Source organism: Megalopta genalis, chromosome 1 (genome assembly GCF_051020955.1).
Source record: "Megalopta genalis isolate 19385.01 chromosome 1, iyMegGena1_principal, whole genome shotgun sequence".
Lineage (NCBI taxonomy): Eukaryota > Metazoa > Arthropoda > Insecta > Hymenoptera > Halictidae > Megalopta > Megalopta genalis.
The window spans coordinates 6,994,846-7,016,501 of NC_135013.1; the positions used below are offsets into that span (position 1 = coordinate 6,994,846).

Genomic DNA, 21,656 nt, shown 5'->3' on the forward strand with positions numbered 1-21,656 from the left:
TGGGAGGCACATGGGAATGCAGCCGGCAGAGACAAGCCAGACCAGGGTTCCTTCGCATGATAAACGATCGGTGTCTATCTTCACCTGCCCACGTAACGTTAATGCAGTCAATTACCGGCTAAAGTGATTCGACCGGAGCCATAATTCTTTTTTGATCGAGCACGCCGATCGAAATTACCGACATCGGGGAACGATTACGAGCGCTCGCGCGCGCGCAATCATGTTGCGTGTTGCATGTAACATGGAAAACTGGTGATCCCGAGATGTGCGAACTTGAGACTACGAGTTTTAGCAACCGATGCGAGTCTCGGTTTTACTCGTCTATAACGAAACGTTTACGTTTTAGGAGAAGTAAACCCCTTGCCGTATTTTCACGAATCCGACTCGGTATGAAAATATCTATTAATAACTTATCGAGCATACATGTTATTCTGTCGTTTAACCCTTAGCGCTCCTTAGGAAATCTTATTTCGAGCGGAAAAGATTACACGTCCTTGTGAATACATTTGATTTTATTTATTTTACAAATATACATTTTCTATTGTAAATAAAAGATAAATTTTAAATTTTGTAATTCACCATGGTGCGATATCTTTGGTAACAATCTCCCATGTGCATTCTGGGTTTACTTGGACGAGTGTCGCAGTATTCGCTTTGCCAAATAGAGTTACTAGATATTTCTTTCGAGTTTAGAACATTTTCTGCGTAATCGTTGGTTTCCTTTATAATTTCATTTACCGATTCGTCCGTGAAAAATAATTTAAAATATCGTATCGGCTGTTCGATGTTTGTAGGAACTCGTGGTCCAACGACCTGTGGCAATACGCTAAAAGGTATTCTATCTGGAATATGTAATTCTTCCCTAACGTCGCGCCGTTCGTATAAGTCTTGTAACAAATCTTCGCTTTCGCTTTCAATAATTCTCATTCTTCGTCTCTTCGGTAGTATAATTTCGCTGCTACCACTCGAAGTGTCGGAATCATAACCAACATTGTCTTCCACAATGTCTTTCAACTCTTCAAAATCAAATACGTCTTCGTTATCGCTCGGCTCTAAATTCTCATCGTAACATTTATTTTTCTCCATGTTGCTAACCATAGAAGAGGTCAAAAAATGGTTTAATCGTAATGGTACAGATTTAGCACGTTTTAACGATAGATAACAATTGCTAACGCCGACGATAACGTATGCTAAAAACATTTGGCTCCGCAGTGGAGCCTTCGGTGTTACGGAACAAATGACAAATGTCTCCGTAGCGGAGCTTTCGGAACGCTAAGGGTTAACAGCTAATTCCGACACGGCGATGGCAACAATCAGGGCTCCGTTGTACCGAGAGCGTTATTCGAGATGTTCTGCTCTAGTTTATTCGTTGCTGCAATTCTTAATTGTATCGAGAATCGGTAAATAATTGTTTTGTGAAAATCCGGAGAAGAAATCCGAGTTGTGTTGAAATCCGAGTCAATATTTAGAATTTGCTGTGCTCGGACACACATTTGTTGTACTTTCACTGTGATAAATAGACTATGGATCTTTGTGAAAAACACAAATTTTCTGTATGTGTTACAAACAACAGGATCCACTCTGTTTTTAATTATTTCGGTAGAACGAAAGTAATATTGCAACGCTTTTCTATTCTTTTAATCTTTCTACAATTCTGTATAAATACACAACAGTCTAATAATAAGTAGAACTGTTTCACGAAAATCTGAATTCCGTTAACGCGTGAATTCGAAAAATTTCCGAATTGCAGTAACTTCGAAGAAAATGATACGTCAAGGGGTTAATGCTTCTGGCGTTGTTTCGTTCTGATGGATTCCTTTCGTTACTTTATAATACGCGGACTCGATCTCATATAATGGACAAACTGTTCGATGTAACATTAGATAACGGAAGGAATCTCGACAGCGGTGATTGGAATTTCAAAATTGTGCAACATCCTCGGAACACGTGGATCTTATCTGATCGTGCGTAACGTAATGCGAACGGTCGGATATTTTTCTCTTCTTTTTAATAAAAAAGAAAAGAACAAAGTAAAAGGAAGAGTTCCTCGACGATCGACCAGCTTTCGTCACCAGGAAGGTACACAGGAAGGGAAAACGATAGACAGTTTGAGGGTGTCGTAAATTAGACCTTTCCTGGAACCGATTCGAGGGCCGGCGCGACGACTGTTTTGGCAACCGCGGCGCGGCATTTGCTCGCAGGATCTACAGGGTGGTCCGAGCAAGTATAGCAGGTCGTAACACTTTTTTTTGCGGTAGAGTGAAAAAATTGTTGCCGCGGGAAGAGGAGAGCGACGGTTCGAAGAATATTATTACCAGCCCGTAAATTTATGTGCAAAATGAAAAGTGTTTAAGTCGATTCCAAGAAACAGAAGTCAGGTGAAATTGTAGTAATTCAATTTTTGTCAGGAATGCATGCGACTCGCAGCCTACACAAATATTGCAAAGATTAATTGCAATCGAACACAAATATTGTATTCGCGCAATTACACAGATCCACAGACTAGTTACAAGTCACATAAAAAGCTAATTATGAAAATAATTTTGTATATACTAAATGTATACTAAAAATACTACAATGTAACAGAGACAATGCTAATATTAACTATTAACTATATTACAACTATCACTGCAATAATAGCAACAAATATTTTTCATAGATCTCCCTATGCCACTTTATATCCAACAATACATGTGTAACATAAGTAATTACACATAATTGCATAGTGTGTGTAATAATATGTAATAAATAAACAATAGCAACAAATATTTTTCATAAATCTCCCTATGCCACTTTATATCCAACAATTATTATACATGTGTAACACAAGTAATTACACATAATTGCATAGTGTGTGTAATAATATGTAACAAATAAATAAATGTATATATAATGTATAAATAATGTATAATATGTATAATAAATAATATGTAATAATAAATCAATTGTATTATCACATATAATGTAATTATTATAACATAACCATTATAATATCAAAATCTAACTATCAGAACGTAATCATTATATTGCATTATTATAATATTAGTATTGTAATATTATTCCAAAACGACTGCAATAATTATATCACCGTGTTATTCAATGTCAAGATTAAACCTGAAACGAAAGGCTCGATGTTCATGGTCCCGCTGATAGAATAACAAGTGTGATTGTTTCAACAAGTATTCTCTAAACAATACATCCCACGTTACACTGATACGACCACCCGTAATAAAACTCTTTACCTTCCATTGCTATTCCCTCCACCCCCTCCCTCTATGTTCCCATGCGCAGTAATTGCAATTCAAAAGTAATAAAAGCAATACGCGTAGGTACATACAAGGAGGGTCGAGGGACGCGGGCGGAGAGGGGTGGGGAGAAACGGTTCAGACGGTCAAGCGAGCGCTCTCGTTGAAAGCTAGTCCTTAAAAAGATTAACATGGCCGACTGAGCGCGTAACGAACCATGAACCGACGAACGTCGCGATATAATATAATCTAATCTGCGCGAGCTCACGCTGAATAATATTGTTTCCCTTCTTAAAAATTCGAATCCATCGGGCATCCTTTGTCACAGTTTACTGCCGCATCCTTCGCTTTTAATTAGACCGTGGAAAATTCGCTGTATTCGCGGCGCGTATCGAGTTTCCATAGAGTAACGCAAAACGTTAATAACATAAACGTTTAATAGAATATGACGCGATTTCGTTTAATTAACCATTTCAGTTCTTCGTTTACAGTGAACATATTAAACAGTAGAAGCTTTAAGTTACGCTTGTTCGTGCGAACAAAGGATCGTTTAATTTTATGAACGTTTAAATTAATATAATGAATTGTGAAATATAAAGTTGTATTATGTTATTATAAAGTTAATAATATAAACGTTTAATAGAATATGACGCGATTTCGTTTAATTAACCATTTCAGTTCTTCGTTTACCGCGAACATTAAATAGTAGAAGCTTTAAGTTACGCTTGTTCGTGCGAACAAAGGATCGTTTAATTTTATGAACGTTTAAATTAATATAATGAATTGTGAAATATAAAGTTATGTTATGTTATTATAAAGTTAATAATATAAACGTTTAATGGAATATAACGCCATTTCGTTTAATTAACCATTTCAGTTCTTCGTTTACCGCGAACATTAAATAGCAGAAGCTTTAAGTAACGCTTGTTCGTGCGAACAAAGGATCGTTTAATTTTATGAATGTTTAAATTAATATAATGAATTGTGAAATATAAAGTTATGTTATGTTATTATAAAGTTAATAATATAAACGTTTAATGGAATATAACGCCATTTCGTTTAATTAACCATTTCAGTTCTTCGTTTACCGCGAACATTAAATAGCAGAAGCTTTAAGTAACGCTTGTTCGTGCGAACAAAGGATCGTTTAATTTTATGAACGTTTAAATTAATATAATGAATTGTGAAATATAAAGTTATGTTATTATAAAGTTAAATTAAACGATTAACCCTTTGCACTCGAAGCTATTTTAACTGTAAATATAAAATCATTCTTCTAACTTGTAGTATTTTTATTTTATACGATAAACGCATTTTATGGATATAAAATTGACTTTTAGGACTCGCGCAACAGTTACACTCTTAACAATTTTAATATAAAATTTAATTTAATTAATTTAATTTTAATATAAAAATTATCTTAAAACTCTGTCTGTGTCTCTGAGTCACCACTCGAGTGCAAAGGGTTAATATTCGCAATTATTACGCGATTAACCATCGCGTAAATTGAACGTTAACGGTACAAAAAATTCAGAAGGTTAAATAATCACATCATTTGGTCATTTTACCATTCTCGCAGCACCATTTCTCTCTCGCCCCAAGTTTTCACCAGCTTGGCCGCCTAGTGGGTCGGACGTTCAGCCATTTTCGCTAACTTTTACCGCAACGTTGGAAAAAGTGACGTCACAAAGTACGTTACTCAATTTCGAGGCGGCTAATAGAATTTCTCGGAGGAATTCGCCGTTTCCCGTCTCGCGTCGTTCGGCTTGATGAACAATTTGCTGGAATTACGTAGCCCGGAACCTCGTTTCGCGACTTTCGTAGCGACGCGACGGCCCGCCGACGTCTCACGAATAGGCCAACACCACACGTTTCGTTCCCGCGGGAAACCCGTTCAACTGCTCTCTCGACTGTTCCAACGATCGGATCCGAATTTGTAAATATTTCCGATAACGCCTTGCGCCGGTTTTCCGTTCACCCGGCACCCGGAGGATCCATGATATCGAAGTGCCGCCCCGAGTATCAACAATTTCATTCAATATTCCGCGGCTGTTCCAGCTGCCGATCGTTTACACCCGGTGTTTACACGAGCGGGGCGACTCTCGTCGAGGGAAACTCGGGGAATAGAGCTATTTAAACGGAATCCCCGCGCGGAGATGTTTATGGCTCACCGATGACTCAAAATTTGTTTATAGACAATTTCCCAGGAACACCGTGTACACATTCGAAAATTGGCCCCGAAGATTGTACACAGCAGCAGACAATTGTAAATGTCTAAATCGATTTTTCATAATTTTTAGAAAAACAGGTGTATTTATTGTCGATGGATTGATACACAGGAGAATAATATTTGCGGTATATTTAGTATTTGTTCAGAGGAAAATTTAGCGTAATTGGGTGTAGCCAGTAAGCAAGTGTCCTGATCGAAGAACAAATAACAGGGCTATTATTATATTATATTATTTATATCATATATAAATTATATTATATATTATTATATTATATTATTTTTATTATATACAAATTATATTATATATATTATTATATTATATCATTTATATTATATATAAATTATATTATATATTATTATATTATATTATTATTATTATATTGAGTGAGAATCATATTAATCAACATATCGAGTGAGATAAGAACAGTTCAGAATTATTACAATTGTTCTTAAGCATTATCCATGCAATTCCGGTGATAATCAAAACCGTAATGTATTATAAATTAGCAAAATAAATAACTAATGCAAAAGTTAATGTCACGTGTTGCTCGACATAGAATCACAAAGAACTAACTCAATCTTTATTTGATCAAATAAGTTGCTTTCACTTCATGAAATTGTTGAATTCAATAATTAAAATATCAAGTGGAAAATCAAAGGAAAAGGAACTTTGTTGACAGACTAATCGAAAGTAAACCACATAGCACAGAACAGGCAATAATTTGCCAAAAAGTAGTATAGATCGAGGACTAGGTAATATCTATAAAAGATATAAAATCAATAAAACAAGATATAATCTATAAAGTAAAAATTATCTATATAATAAAAATGCTCTGAATCATGTTAGTAAATTGAAAGAAACAGAACATTCTTAGAATTTTCTGATAACCCTATAGTTCACTATTTCAGTTATTTTTGTCATGCATAAATGTATATTATTAAATATAGCTAATACCAGAACAATATTCTTTGAGTTTGCTGATGTCCCTATCGTTCCCTATTCGACTAACATATTTGTCATAAAACCATAAAATGTCTAATAAATAAATAGATATTTAAAGTACAAGCTTTCATATAAAAAAATATTTTCTCATCTCTCTGTCATATATGCATAAATATATATTATTAAATATAGCTAATACCAGAACAGCATTCTTAGAGTTTGCTGATGTCCCTATTGTTCTCTATTCCACTAACATTTTTGTCATAAAAGCATAAAATATCTAATAAATAGATAGATATTTAAAGTACAAGCTTTCATATAAAAAAATATTTTCTCATCTCTCTGTCATATATGCATAAATATATATTATTAAATATAGCTAATACCAGAAATATAAAATAATACCATAAATGTATAAAATGTCTAATAAATAAATAGATATTTGAAGTACAAGCTTTCATATAAACAAATATTTTCTCTTGAGGCTTTACAAGTGTCTTTTCTTTAATAAATAAATAGATATTTGAAGTACAAGCTTTCATATAAAACAAATATTTTCTCATCTCTCCGTCATATATGCATAAATATATATTATTAAATATAGCTAATACCAGAAATATAAAATAACACCATAAATGTATAAAATGTCTAATAAATAAATAGATATTTGAAGTACAAGCTTTCATATAAACAAATATTTTCTCTTGAGGCTTTACAAGTGTCTTTTCTTTCTCGTTCGATTATACTATACACACGTAAGTTTTAAGGAAATGGCAACCGAGCCATCTAACGGTTGAGATAGCCGTATAAAAATACTGGTGTACGCGACGCAGCAGCTCGGGACCTTGTCAATATCACCGGCACGGACTACAAAGGCGGTTGTCGCCGGCCGCGGCCGAAAACACAAGGTTCCTCGAACTGAAATATCGTTTCCGGTATGTCCTGTCCGGAGCCACGAATATACGCGCATATTTTCGACGGACGCCGGGCGTATTTTTGGCCGAGGTCCAACAAACTGGCCTAAACGATAGGAAGAAGAAGGGCCCAGGGGCTCTCGATGATGTTGATTTCCTCCGGTACGCGACACCGAGAATATTTATACATCGACAACAGCGGAATGGATGACGGTTTATCGCGGTCAAAATCAAATTCTTCACGTTTCGCATTTCGAAAAAATTTTCACAGCAGAACACGTTTCAAAATCCCATATGGTAGCCCCACTTTAGACAATTATGGGTCCAGGGACGTCGCTTTGAAGTTCAAAATTCAATTTATTTATTCTAAATTTCTAAATAAAATTCAATTTATTCTAAAAGCTCATAACAGAGCATGAACCGACAGGTTTCAATTAGTGTCTTATATTACATTTAACTCTTCCACTGTCATTTCTATTGTAAACTATATGTTGCATAAAAAACTGTTTCGAACGAAAATTGTTTTCGCTGTTTTCGTTTTATTTTTTTATCACAATATAGTCTCTTGACAAAATACGAGACACTTGTACACATGGATGTGTAAACAACTTTCCTTCGAAACACATGTTTTTATACAACATGTAATTTACAAGAAAAATTAAGGTGAAAGATTTAAATGAGTTACGCTGTATATTAACAGCAGTATTTTCATTATTTAACCGGCTCTTAACAATTATTTCATTCACATACGAATGCAACAGTATTCGTAACAAAATCCAAACTTTGAGAAGGGTTTTAAATAAATTATTAAAAGTTTATAAACATGGGAGTTGCTTCATACGAAGCGTTAAACAATTGCGAAGAGTGACGCACGTTTCGAATCTGTGATTTTTGAATTTTTGTAACTTTTACAGTGGTTCTTAACACTTAGCCAACCGAACGGGGAGATCTCCCCGTTATAAATTCAGTCGATTGACGACCGAATGGATGATTAATGAAAAATTAAAAATGATTGCTTAATTTTATTAAGATTTGCAAGAGGTGCGAATGCTAAAGAAGTAGTCGATACTATATAAGTTTGCTTCATAATTTTTGTTTTATCGAATGAAATATTTTAATTTTATGAAAATTTTTTGAGGTTTCTAGCGCGGTCGTGTTAATTTAAATATTTATTTATTATTAAATATTATATATTTAATTTGTCTGAAATTACGTCTACTAACTCTTTTTTACAACAAACGCGTAAAATAAATAGATCAAATACAAATCGGTGAAAACGTTTGAAGAATTTGAAAATACCATTGCGTCGTTTTCGAGTCGTTAAAATAATTGAAGAATAGAAGAAAACGTTTGTGCAGCTTCGGTATATAAGTCTGCCATATAAGTTTGCTTCATAATTTTTGTTTAATCGAACGAAATATTTTAATTTTATGCAAATTTTTCGAGGTTTCTAGCGCGGTCGTGTTAATTTAAATATTTATTTATTATTAAATATTATATATTTAATTTGTCTAAAATTACGTCTACTAACTTTTTTTACAACAAACGCGTAAAATAAATAGATCAAATACAAATCGGTGAAAACGTTTGAAGAATTTAAAAATACCATTGCGTCGTTTTCGAGTCGTTAAAATAATTGAAGAATAGGAGAAAACGTTTGTGCAGCTTCGGTATATAAGTTTGCTTCATAATTTTTATTTAATCGAATATTATTATATTTTAATTTTATGAATATTTTTGAGGTTTCTAGCGCGGTCGAGGAGGTGTTAGAATTGAGAATAAATACGTGATTGCAATCCGAAAATATGTTTTACTGCTTTCGGGTGCTTTGCGCCCCGCAGTGCGGCGTTGCGAGTTCCACGAGTGCGGGAGAAGCTCCGAGGACCTCTCTAATCCACTCTCGAGAAACCTCTCGCGTTTCTACGCCGGCTTTGCATCCCCCCTCCCCTGTTTCGTTTCATCCCGATTCGAGCGGAAAGTCAACGAGAAGTCAAGCCGAAGAAGCGTGTCCAATTTGGTGGGGTTCCGACATTCAAAGCACGTGCTCTCTCTTCCCCGGTCAATTATTCGCCTCCATTCAGCCAATTATTTCGCTGGATTATTTCGAGAACTGGGAGACCCGGCCGGAAAAAAAAACTCGACGCGATTATATGGTGTCGCATTGTGTCTCCTGTGTGCTGTCCTCGCTTATCGATCCCCTCGACAATGGGGGAAGTCAGGCTAGTGACATACACGCTTGGTTTCGACACGCTTCTGGCGTGGCATCGTATACTCGAAACAAATTTGGCAGGTGTTTTCAAGGGTCGCCATTCCACTTGGGAATTATTCTCCGATGGAAATGCGGGTTTGGCACGCGGTATGTAACGTAGAGAGGGTGGTTTTATTTTCAATGGATTCGTGTTGTCGAAATAGATTTAGTTTCATTTTATGCAATTTTTTATTTTGTCACGGGACTTTGTAACTTATAGATTGAATGTTCCCGATTTTGAAAATTGATTTTTTTCTCTGTGCAATTATTTGAATCAATATTTTTGTCATAATTTGAATTTTTGATATAACCTGAATTCTTGTTATAATACAAATTTTCGTCATAATTTGAATTCTTGTTATAATTTGAATTTTTATCACAATTTGAATTCTCTTGTTATAATTTGAATTTTTATCACAATTTGAATTCTTGTTTTTTAATTTTAATTTTTATCACAATTTAAATTGATCTGAAAATGTAAAATGTTGCTCTCGTTCTATCGTTGTATTTATTGGATCAAATTTATTTATTTATTGGATCAAAACAAAACTGAAATTTACGAAAGTGATTAAATGACACGCTAAATAAAATGACATATTAATAAACTTCAGTTAACTGTGAATCGTTTACATAAAATTAGATTTAGTTTCTGTAATAATTTCAATAAATTCTAATTGTCTTAGGAATTTTAATAAATTGTAACTGTCTTAAGAATTTTAATAAATTGTAATTGTCTCAATAACTTCAATAAATTGTGATAGTCTTGATAACTTTAATAAATCGTAATTGTCTTAACAACTTTAATAAATCGTAATTGTCTTAATAATTTTGATAAATGGAAAGCAATATTAACAACAATTGAGAAGTGCTTCGTCCACTCGTGTTTGCTAGAAGTCATCGCATCAGCAGTCTACCTATAAGGATACCTTACAATGGTGGCCAGTTATAAAGTTGGTGGGAAATGAATGACCGATGAATCAGCGCAGTTGGGTTTCATATCTTGCAACAAATAATTTATGTATGTCAATCAAAATAATCCCTACCGCAAATTACACACTTTCTCCTATTGAATTACAAGATTACTTGCATCGATTTTGTTTAAATACTCGAGTCCTGCGGATTAACATAATATCTTTAAAGACTTCCGCAACCGTGGGCTTAAAACGTGAGAAAGCCGATACTCTGCTGTCGTGTTTTAAGCGCTTTTTACGAGGCTAATATTTACCAACTGCTACGCATTTGTTTGCTCATTTTATTGAGCTACAAGAGCGTAGTAAACAACATCGATAAGATCTAACCTAACTCTTCCGAGATATGACAACTATTTCGAATTTATTAATTCATATTAGTAATAATAATAATAATAATACGCATTTATTACATATTTATCGTTATTCTACAGATTTTGTAAGTACAGCTGAATTATTTTTAACGTACAAAAATCGCTACGAGCAGAAATAAATATATCTATAAATAAATCTATGTTTAACTCATCGTTAATACGAACTAATAACGAACTAAGCAAGCTTCATCTTTTATTTCAAGTAAAGATGTAGCGACATTTCGTCATAAAATAGCTAAGATGTGTCGCTTTTTAGTTTAACACGCCAAAAATAGCAATTTGAGAAAATCAGTCTTCTCTGCTCTCTCGCGACGATTGTTCTCGAAATTTTCGAGCGATCTTAAGTACATGGTCGCCATTGTACGTTCAAACTGGCAAGTTTTCTCACGATCTATCGCACGAGGCAATGGTATTTCGAAATGGGAACGCGATACCTATTGACTCGACGATTATGAATCAAAGCCGGTAAGGAGAAACGAGACTGCGCGCGATGGATTGAGAAATTCGATCAACACGAAATTTCTCATTAATTCTATACACGTTGCAAAAATTATGAGTCGGAATTAGCGAAAAACCGCGAAACTACTAAGATAACTGTACAGCGTTCGGTGAACCTGCTGATCGCCTATGACGAGTATACTCGTCGTTTGTATTCGACGAAATGTAAAATATATTTATTTCTAAAAATAAATATAATAATCTTTCATACGAATTATATTTATTAGTTTTATTTAATTTCATAAAATTCAAAATTTTATACGCTTTAACAATAAAATATTTTACTTTGATTTTCATATCAAATAGCATAATTATATATAAATTAGTTATACATGAAATTATTTAATTGTAAATCTCTATTTGAAAAACTAAGCTTTATTGTTCTACTCTCGACTTGCTCAATGGTAATTTTTTTTAAGAGGACCATTTATTATATGAATTCTAGAAATTTCGTCAATAACTTTTTCTATTATACTTAACTATAATTATTTTTAAAAAAGCTAGCTTAACTTATTATTTTATTTCCGTTTCTTTCACTATATTAACAGGATTTTTATTGACTAAATCTGATTTTAATAATAATTATTTAATTTTACTATTCAGACTATGACTTTATCCTATAAATTATTGAATAAATTTAACTAGAAAAAATATAACATAAAATAATATTCCCAATATTAGTTTTCATAAAAATGATTCCATTAATTCGACCAAAATTCCAATGTCTTTATTTATTTATCCGGTTAAATTCTCAAGAAAATCGCTATTACGAGAAATACCATCTAACCTAGAAATTAAACCTAAAATTAAATGTTATATCGCGCGTAATAAGAATTTCACTCATCGGTTAACTTCGATAGTTCACTTTTCCTTTGCATATCCATGATATAAACGAAATGCGTGCACACTGAATTCATTGGAGGCAGTAAACTCGAGTATCCGAAGCATGAAGCATGCGTGTTTCGAGATAATAACGTTTTGTTTATACGCATCGGATACGATTTAGAATACTACAGATCCGTAACTCATTCTGTGTTCCCATAATCGGGCCGTTGGATAGCCCAAAATTCGACTAATTGACGTTAAGCGACCTTCTCTTATGTACGAAGTTTGAATATTCGAACAGCTCAAAAACTTCAAACTGTAGTGTTAGCCGAGTCAGCCAACACACAACTCCTGTATACTTCTTCGAATACTTTAACACTAAACCTACCAAGCAGTAATACTAACTGGCGTGTACTGCCTCACAAAAGTGAGAAGACCGAATTTATTTAGAATTTCTAAAGTTTTTATTATAAAACTTGCTCCAATAATATAACTTATTCAAGCGTTTTCCGCGAAAGAGTCTCAGAACTTTGCAAAATAAGAAAGCGGTCATTTTGACCGCGGTAGGTTTAGTGTTAAACGCCAATTTCGCTTTGCTAGTTTAAATATATATATTAAATATATAACGTTTAACCCTTAGGGGACCAAAACTATTTATTTCCAGTTTACACACACCGCCAAGTCCAGACTGTTTCTCAGACGAAGAGAAATTTTTAACTGAAAATTTTTGTATCAAATATAGAGAAGAGATATTCATTTTTTTTTTTTAAATAAAACTTCGTTGATACATTTTCATCGAAACAATCGTGCCTATACTTCCAATATTTCCTGCCAGATTTTACGGTTTTATTGATTTCTGCCGCGTGTACGGCGGCATTGGACCGTTAATGGTTAAATGTAACGCTAGTTTTATTCAACAACAACTTTCAGTACTTATTTCTTCATTTCGTACACTTGTTAAGAATACATAGAGCACCACGGCGTAACCTCGACATGTACAATGGAAAGGACTATAGCGAATACTTAAATAAATATAAGTACTTGTACCGTTAGCGGGCAGCTTTGTTCGCGCAATAAACTAATTTGCCCAGGTACTCGAACTTTCCCGGCACTAGGTATAGCACGGTTGTAAACGGTCGAGAAATCAGCCGGTTAACAGGTTAAGAATTCCGGCGTTCCGCTCGTTTCAAAAGCAAACTCGGTCCGTTTAACCCTCGCGCTCGTGTACCGTTCAGGTAAATTTAACACAAAAGCAAATCCTCCCTCCCGATCCTAATCGTCCCCGTGGAAACGTATAAATCAGCTCAACAGTCACGGACACATTTTTCCCCAGTTAATTAGCTCTCAGCGGCTCTCATTTAATTCATGAAATATTAATATGTACAACAGCGGCTGATTAGGTTAACGAGAGAACCGCGGCGTTCCGGCGCGTTGAAAAACCGATGACCACACACACGGGGGAATAAAAGCATGATCGCGTTAATAACCATCGGTACACTTACTTGGTAGTTCTCGCGTTGTGGTCGAGAGCGCACGATGCCACGATGGTGATTATGTCGCCAGCCGTTGTAAATCCATTCGAATATCGGAAAAAGGTCGTGCTTCGCGGCGTAAACACACTCGGACCGGGCCACACACAGGCAGAAAACACAGGGACCATTCGTTCGCGCCTCGTGCTTAGATAGTTTTGCGTTCGCTCATTGTTGAATGTGGCCAAGCACGCCCCCTTTGAGAGACCGGTCGACCGAGGAGCGGAGCAAAGAACGGGAGAGCAACAGAGAGCAAGATCGAAGTGAGAGAGCGAGTGAGCGAGCGAGCGAGCGAGAGAGAAATAGAGCGAGAGAGAAAGAGACGCGGAGAAAGAGAGTGGATCGCCGAGCGAAGAAAGGGACAGGACGATCGAAGGGAATGCAAGACGAAAGGAGCGAGAACGACGACACAGAGGGCCGAGAGGAAAGCCGCACGGATTTCTTAACCACAGACGACACTTTCGGCAACACTTTATTCACTGGATTCGGCCGTATCGATCGGATATCACTAATGCCGGACGGGCCCCGATCCACGGGAACACCGACCACCGGTGACAAATACTCGGCAACGATTGTTGAACGCTGGCCGAGAACCGCGCGCGGCGTGTCTTCTTGCGGGGCTCGTCCTCCGAGGGACGAGGATCGACGAACGATACCGATTTCGCACGAAAATCGACGCGCCGGCCGCGGTCGGTCGGTAAACACTAGTCACCCGAATCCCGCGTACCGAGTGCCGTCGGCACGGTGATCGAGTATCGATCGCGGACTCTCGTGCGCGTGTTGTCGAAAACACTCTTCCCCGTAATCGTCGGCGCTAGACGGAACAAGGACGCGCGAAACGAAACATCGGAAAATACACGGGCGGCGCGGCACAAGTGTCTCGACGGGTGTGTACGGGAGACGGCGAGCCCCGCGAGTCCACCAGAGAGGTTCCCTTTTTCCAGTCCAACACACAAAGCGTTGCTCCTTGGTCGCGGCCCGGCCTCTACTGAGAAACAAGTACGCCAGGGGGCAGTCACGAGCAAGCGGTTCTCGGAGAGCCGGGAGCCTGAAAACCGTCTTCAGAAATCCCCGGTGCCTGTCCGTGCACGCTTTCGGTGGATGTATAGGGTGGTCGACTACACTCCGTGCGACACTGTACATATCGGAGAAATCTAGGTACGTTATACGACGGAATTTTTATTGTATTGTTAACCATTTGCAGTCGAGCGGTGACTCTAAGGCGCTACTAAAAATTGTCTTAAAATCATTTTATCGGATTTGTTTATATCGAGAAAACTGTTAATGGCGCAACTGTTTTGCATCGGTCACTAAATTCAATTTCATACGTGTAAAATGCAGTGGGTTATATAAAATCGAGATGCTACAGGTCAGTAAAGCTACTTTGAATTTCGAGTTAAAATGGATCCGACTGCGAACGGTTAATGCATGATATTAGCGGTATAATTACTATAGAATTACGAATCTAGTTGCGATTAGCCGATATCGATCCATATTTATTAACCGCGACGAAACTATAAAATTGATTTTATTATGATATTATGATATGTAATGAAATAGAGATTTACCACGACTCGCGAGGTCCGTCGAATTAAATATTACGGAATATTGTTGAGAGACAATTAACCTAACCAAGTATGTATACTTTGAAGGAAAGAAGTATCAATGTCAGGGAATTCAAAATGCTGTTCGAATAAAATTGGAAATGCTTGAAACAAGATACAATTAAAGAAACAGCGTCACTCTTAATGTACAATCAAAATAAGTACATATATATTTGCATTCAGTTTTTACAGAAAACAGATATTTCTATTTTTATTAATTTTCGAATTACAATTCTTACAGCTATGAATTACAATTTACCTGGGAATAATTTCTCATGATATAAATAATAACACTATATAATATATATAACATATATATAATATATAACACCAAGTATACACTAAAGGAAAGAAGTATCAATGTCAGGGAATTCAAAATGCTGTAATTTAAAATAAAATTGGAAATGCTTGAAACAAGATACAATTAAAGAAACAGCATCGCTCTTAATGTACAACCAAAATAAGTACATATTTGCATTCAGTTTTTACAGAAAACAGATATTTCTATTTTTATTAATTTTCGTACTACAATTCTTACAGCTATGAATTACAATTTACCTGGGAATAATTTCTCATGATATAAATAATAACACTGTCTACACAGGAAGCTTACAGTATCATCGTAAGCGTAATCAACGTTTTCAAGACGAATCAAGAGCAGCAAAGTTGATGCGACGGCTGCGTTTTCGTGTTATCAACGATTCGAAACCCCTGTGGTTCGCCCAATAGTGACGTGCGCAGATTAGATCGGAAGACGTGTGAACAGCAACGTGGTGTACGAGAGACGAAGACAGAGAATCAACTGTCGCGTCGCTATTGGAGGGCCTTTGGTTGTTAATAACTTCAAAATGAAGCCGAAACCATGGTTCCCCCGCTCTTCGTTTTCGCCTTGTTTCGGCTTGTAGGATCGACCACCGAGACGTCCCATGCATGTAGTCGAACACCCTGTATACGGGACCAGACGAATGAGCAAGCCAAGCAAGTACAATCCGCCCGCTCGCCTCGCTATTCGCCACCGAGACGACGTTCCATTGTTTCGTTGTCTCCTGGCTCGGGAGCGTGGCGCACACAAAGCCACGCACACGTACGTATACGGGATGAATTATCTAAGTAAGACTGGAACCGAAAATATCCTCCGTTACTTTGAATGACTCGTAACAATTCTCTCTAGTAACAAAGTATATGGGTTTCGGGAGGAACATAATTCCAAAGCTGAGAGTTTCGTTCGTATAGTTACGTTTCTCACGATTTTTCTAATCGGAGATTTTTGTTTGTTTCGAGATAACCCAGTTTCTGTAGCGCGAGCTTTCAATTAACCCTTTGCACTCGAAGCTATTTTAACTGTAAAATATAAAATAATTTTTCTAACTTATAGTATTTCCATTTTATATGACAAAATGCATTTTATGCACATAAAATTGACACTTGGGACGCGACAAATAATTTTTTTAAATCTGAACTTTGTTAATATGAAAGTTATCTTAAAGCGTGATACAACAAATTTTAGTGGTGCCTCAGAGTCGCCATTCGAGTGCAAAGGATTAAAAATAAAAACAATTCCTGTTCACGTATTTTCGTGACGTTAACGAGCGTAAAAAATAGTTGGTTTTTGACTAAAAAAGTATGAAAAAAATGGAGGCCGTTTCCGACGAAACGTTACACAAGAATTTTACATATGTCGTTAACCCTTTGCACTCGAATGGCGACTCTGAGGCACCACTAATATTTGTTATATCACACTTTAAGATAACTTTTATATTAACAAAGTTTAGATTTAAAAAATATTGTTAAAAATGTAACGATTGGGCGAGTCCCAAGAGTCAATTTTCATATATGCATAAAATGATGTTATCAGAAAAATGATTTTATATTTTCAGTTGTGTGTGTGAAATATCTTCGAGTGCAAAGGGTTAATTGGTTACAATTTCGCGTTTGCTTTTCCATCAGAGTTGACGTTGCGCCAAGAAACCATCGACGAACATGGTATGCAACAAGCTATGCGACCTTGGAAAGAGAATTTTCGTCATCGTAATCGCGCGATCACAATAAACATCTTTTTCCTCCGGGAATGATCTTTTGTTGTAGAAAAAAAAAACAATGGAATCCTAGATGTTCTCATGTGGTTAAAAACCGGTGGAGATGATTTAAGTTCCGGATTAGATAATTCACCCTCTATACATACGTTTATAGAGACACGGTAGCGCACGTGCATGCCCGACCACCACACCGTTTCTCTTTACACGTACGAGCAGGTTAGGGAGCCACGCGCACGCACGCGGCGCGCACATGCATACGCGTCCGAGAGCAGCGCACACTCCGCTATAAACCGACCGACCGACCGACCAGTCACGCACGATCTTTCGTTCGTGTATGAATGTCGTAGTCCGGTTACCACCGGACCCGAACCCATCATGAGCACACAGGCTAACTTAGGGCCGCCACACACGCTTCGTCTTACAGAACATTTTACGTGTACCGTCTTAAGTTGTGCAATGCGAGACGCGTTCCAGCCCACTTATATACATTTTCTTCCCCGATATATAAAGGCGCATCGCCGATCCGTAGTCCTCGACTATTGCTGTAGCAGCTGTTATTATTGTACGGAAAAGAAAACTGATGGTGGTTGAAGGAATAATTAATACTTGAGAGAGAGAGAGGGAGAGAGAGAGAGAGAGAGAGAGCAGAGAAGAGAAAAGAGGGAGAGAGAACAGCGAGCAGAGAAGAGAAAGAGAGAGCAGAGAAGGGGGAGATAAGATAGAGCAGAGAGAGCAGAGCAGAGTAGAGAAGAGAAAGAGAGAGCAGAGCAGAGAGAGAGAGGAGATAGAGCAGAGAGAGCAGAGAAGAGAAAGAGAGATAGAGAGAGAGCAGAGCAGAGAAGAGAAAGAGAGAGCAGAGAGAGAGAGAGAGAGAGAGTAGAGCAGAGAAGAGGGAGAGAAGATAAAGAGAGAGCAGAGAAGAAAGAGAGAGAGAGAGACAGGAGAGCAGAATAAACGTGCAAAGAAGAATCGACTCGAAAACAAACGGAAATGCTGTATCACAGAGTTCGCAGACCTGTGAAAGATGTTTCAGAAAACCTAGTGACTAGAGGATAGTTAAAACGGTAGACCTAATGCACAATTAACGGACGATGAAGAAAAGTAACGGTGAACAGAAATGACGAATGCGCTCGTCGTTCAGGGTTAACAGGTTACGTCACGATTAGCTGGGAAACAGATTGAAGATCGAACGGGAAAAATCAAGTTCCTTGCGGTAATTACAGTCGTCCGAATTAATTGACAGTGTGCCGCCGCGCACCGAACGGCCGATTTCAACATACATACACGCACATTCCGTGTTGCGTGAGAACACGCGACTGTGCAAGCAGGACGATCGTCCACATATACATACATACATGCATACTTATACGGCGGCCCTTATGGTAGGCGGGTGCGTTCGCGCGCTCACAATCGCCGCCGAGTAACCACCGAGAGCGTTCACGAACGAAAAACTTCTCCGGTGGAAATTGATTGTATTGTATGTAACCTGGTTTCTTGTCGCTCGATCGTTTCTCCGTCTCCGACCTTGCCAGTCATTTCGGGCAATTTCGTCGTCGTTCGGGATGCTATTTACTATTAGCCGGCCTCGCCGCTGGTGACCCACGACGAGTGGCCTGAAAGTGGCGCGAGTGAGAAAGAGAATACGAGATGGTTCCGGAGAGAAAGAAAGATCGTGCTCAAAGGGAACTCTGAAGAGGCCGAGTGGACGGTAAGAGGAGGGGGGAGGGAGGCGAGACCTGGGAGCTAGGTGGAAGGAGGTGGTGGAAGGGGAAGCCGATGTCGAGCAGCCGAACTTGACCCTCGTTGGATCTGCATTTTCGTCGGTTCGCTTAGCCGACAGAAAATCACCGGCTTTTTTTACCCTGTCGTTTGCGAATGTTTTCGTTTTGTCGCTCGAAAAATTAGTGCCAGCAGAAAATAAATTCTTTCGGGATTTCGACGTGGAAATTTTTTGCCAACGAATTCCTTGACCGACGCGAAAACCGTTCGCTTGTCGCGAGAACTTTTTCACCATGATCATTGTAGAATTATATTATTAACGCTATGCCGTCCGATGGCATCACGCTGGCGCCATTTTTAAAAACTGAAATAACATTCGAACTATATTTCTTGGGTGTTAAAAGGCAGCGAACTAACTGTAGTATCGTGCTTATTTAACTAAGAATCAAGCATGAAAATTCTTGGATGACATATCTTAATTTTAGGAATTTATATTACCGCTATCTTCGAAATTTTTTTTTAAATCTAACATTTCCAAACTATCATGCCGGCGTCAAACAAAAGAATCGTATCTAAGATCTGCGGACGGCGTAGTGTTAATACAATAATACAGGTCCGAATTGTCAATTCGGTACAAAATTATTCTCTATTTTATCCACAATTGTCCTCCCTTCACCGTGCGATTGTTCGTGCCCATAAGAAAATCGGTTGGTACATATCTTCATCCTTGCCGACGCATTGCGTAAAAAGTGAGTAATTTTAAATCGCTATTGGTTACGTCATAGCGGGAGTAATTACGTCGTGAAAGAAATAAGCCAGAAGAACTGTGCATGGGAAATTGTATCGCGGGCTCGGATGAACACTGCGAAACGGGTAAGGGGGAGGGGAAGGGAGGGAAACGTTTCAAATTCCTGTACACAGAGTTAATAGTAACGCCTATCCACACGTACTCTTATTTTTATTGCAGCGAAAGGAATGCCGGGAGTGCTCCGTTATGAGCTTCTAGATGCGTTGTATACACGTTAAGGAATTTGTTCTTGCTAGAAACACGAGCTACGTACACTTTTTCCGCGGTGAAGCGTGTGCCTATTTAAACCTACCGGTTTCCGTACGTATAATATAATTAATATAATTTTATTTTCTTCACAGACCGAGCAACGATTATGATCGCCGCGATTAGATCCCGGATTAGCCCGGCTCTCATCATTTTGCTTTCATCGACGCCGATTTGCATAAACATCGGTAGTTTATTTTCAATTGTAAGTATATCTCCTCTTAGCTTTTCCTTTCGATGCTATACTTTCGATAGAATACTAGTTGCGATCAGTCGATTGGCAACATTTTATTCATGATGGATTTTGATCAGTGATCGATTCATGATTAAGTTAAATATATTATTTATATATATATTTATTTTATATATTTTATATTATATTTTATATATTTTATTATTTATATTTTATTTATATTTTATTTTTTTTATATTATTATTTATTTTATATATATATTTATTTATATTAACAATTTATTCTTAACACGTTCGTCGACCAGCGCAATTCGGTTGAGTTTCTCGCGGGGCCCAAATCCGACTGATGGAGCACCGAAACATGAACAGGGCGATACATTTTTCAAATAAATAATTTTAAATAAATTAATAAGATACGAAAAAGAATGTAGAAAAAACTACGACCTATTGTTCGAATTGCCCAAAATCACCTAAAATGTCTTTAGGATGTTTCAACGCGCACCATACGACGTAGTATAATGTAATGTGTTATACTAAATATAAATTAGTAAAAAGTATAGTATAATATGTATACAGTGTTTTTCGTTAATAACTCGTAAACAAAGCCGCAGATTACATTTTCGCAAAGGAAAAAGTTACTTCAAATGACTTCAGCTACCCCTCATTTTCGGCTGTTAAAATAATTGTGGAACACCCTGTATAGTATAATATTTTTAGTATTTTTAAGTTGTATATCCTATGTGTATATTTCAGTGCTCATTCCATTTTATTCCTTTTAAAATCCAACTGAAAGTCTTATAAATTGAATAAGAAGAGCCGCACCCGTATTTGGGTGACGCGGCCCCCACGGAAACATACCCGTGTCACCCAGGTCTGGGTGACGCGGCGACGAACGTGTTAAGACGACTCTGGGTTGTTTGCGACTACTCTGGAAATTGTGAATTTTTCAGCTGGCAACGGTCGGTGGAAACGGCGGTAAGCGGAGACGCTGCCGGAATAGGAGGACATGCTTCGATACCGGCGGGGCTTATGGCAGCACTTTGGTCGCGAGTTTGCTGTCAGGATGTAATTCGTTTGCTGACTGCTCTGGTCACGTGTTCCCGAACACGTGCGAGAAGGATGCTTCGATGCGCACGACTGACAGACGACCGCGGCAGCAGCCCTGATAAACGTAACTTGAAACGGAAGATAGCGTGGAAACTGATAACCGGCGAGTCGTAGTTAACGATGAGAAGGGACCCACGTCTAACGACTGAAAGCACTCGTAGCAAGTATTC

At 37.4% G+C, this 21,656-nt stretch overlaps 1 protein-coding gene and 1 long non-coding RNA gene across 4 annotated transcripts in view; both read right to left on the bottom strand.

The window, feature by feature from the left end:
- LOC117228686 (rho guanine nucleotide exchange factor 10) overlaps positions 1–14,759 on the bottom strand; it is a 143,835-nt gene extending 129,076 nt beyond the window's left edge. For 2 of the 3 annotated variants that reach the window (XM_076519537.1, XM_033484595.2), the window contains exon 1: positions 13,748–14,759. The gene's annotated coding sequence lies outside the window, so the exon portion shown is untranslated. Of the gene's footprint in view, positions 1–4,813; positions 5,096–13,747 lie in introns of those variants that run through there. The other variant, XM_076519522.1, reaches the window with a different exon arrangement.
- A 1,096-nt stretch (positions 14,760–15,855) lies between these two features.
- LOC143259115 (uncharacterized) lies at positions 15,856–17,839 on the bottom strand. The gene is made up of 2 exons (XR_013032927.1): positions 17,561–17,839; positions 15,856–16,494 (listed from the first exon to the last, which is right to left on the bottom strand). It is a non-coding gene; the product is annotated as an uncharacterized LOC143259115 (long non-coding RNA).
- Between the last annotated feature and the right edge of the window lie 3,817 nt (positions 17,840–21,656).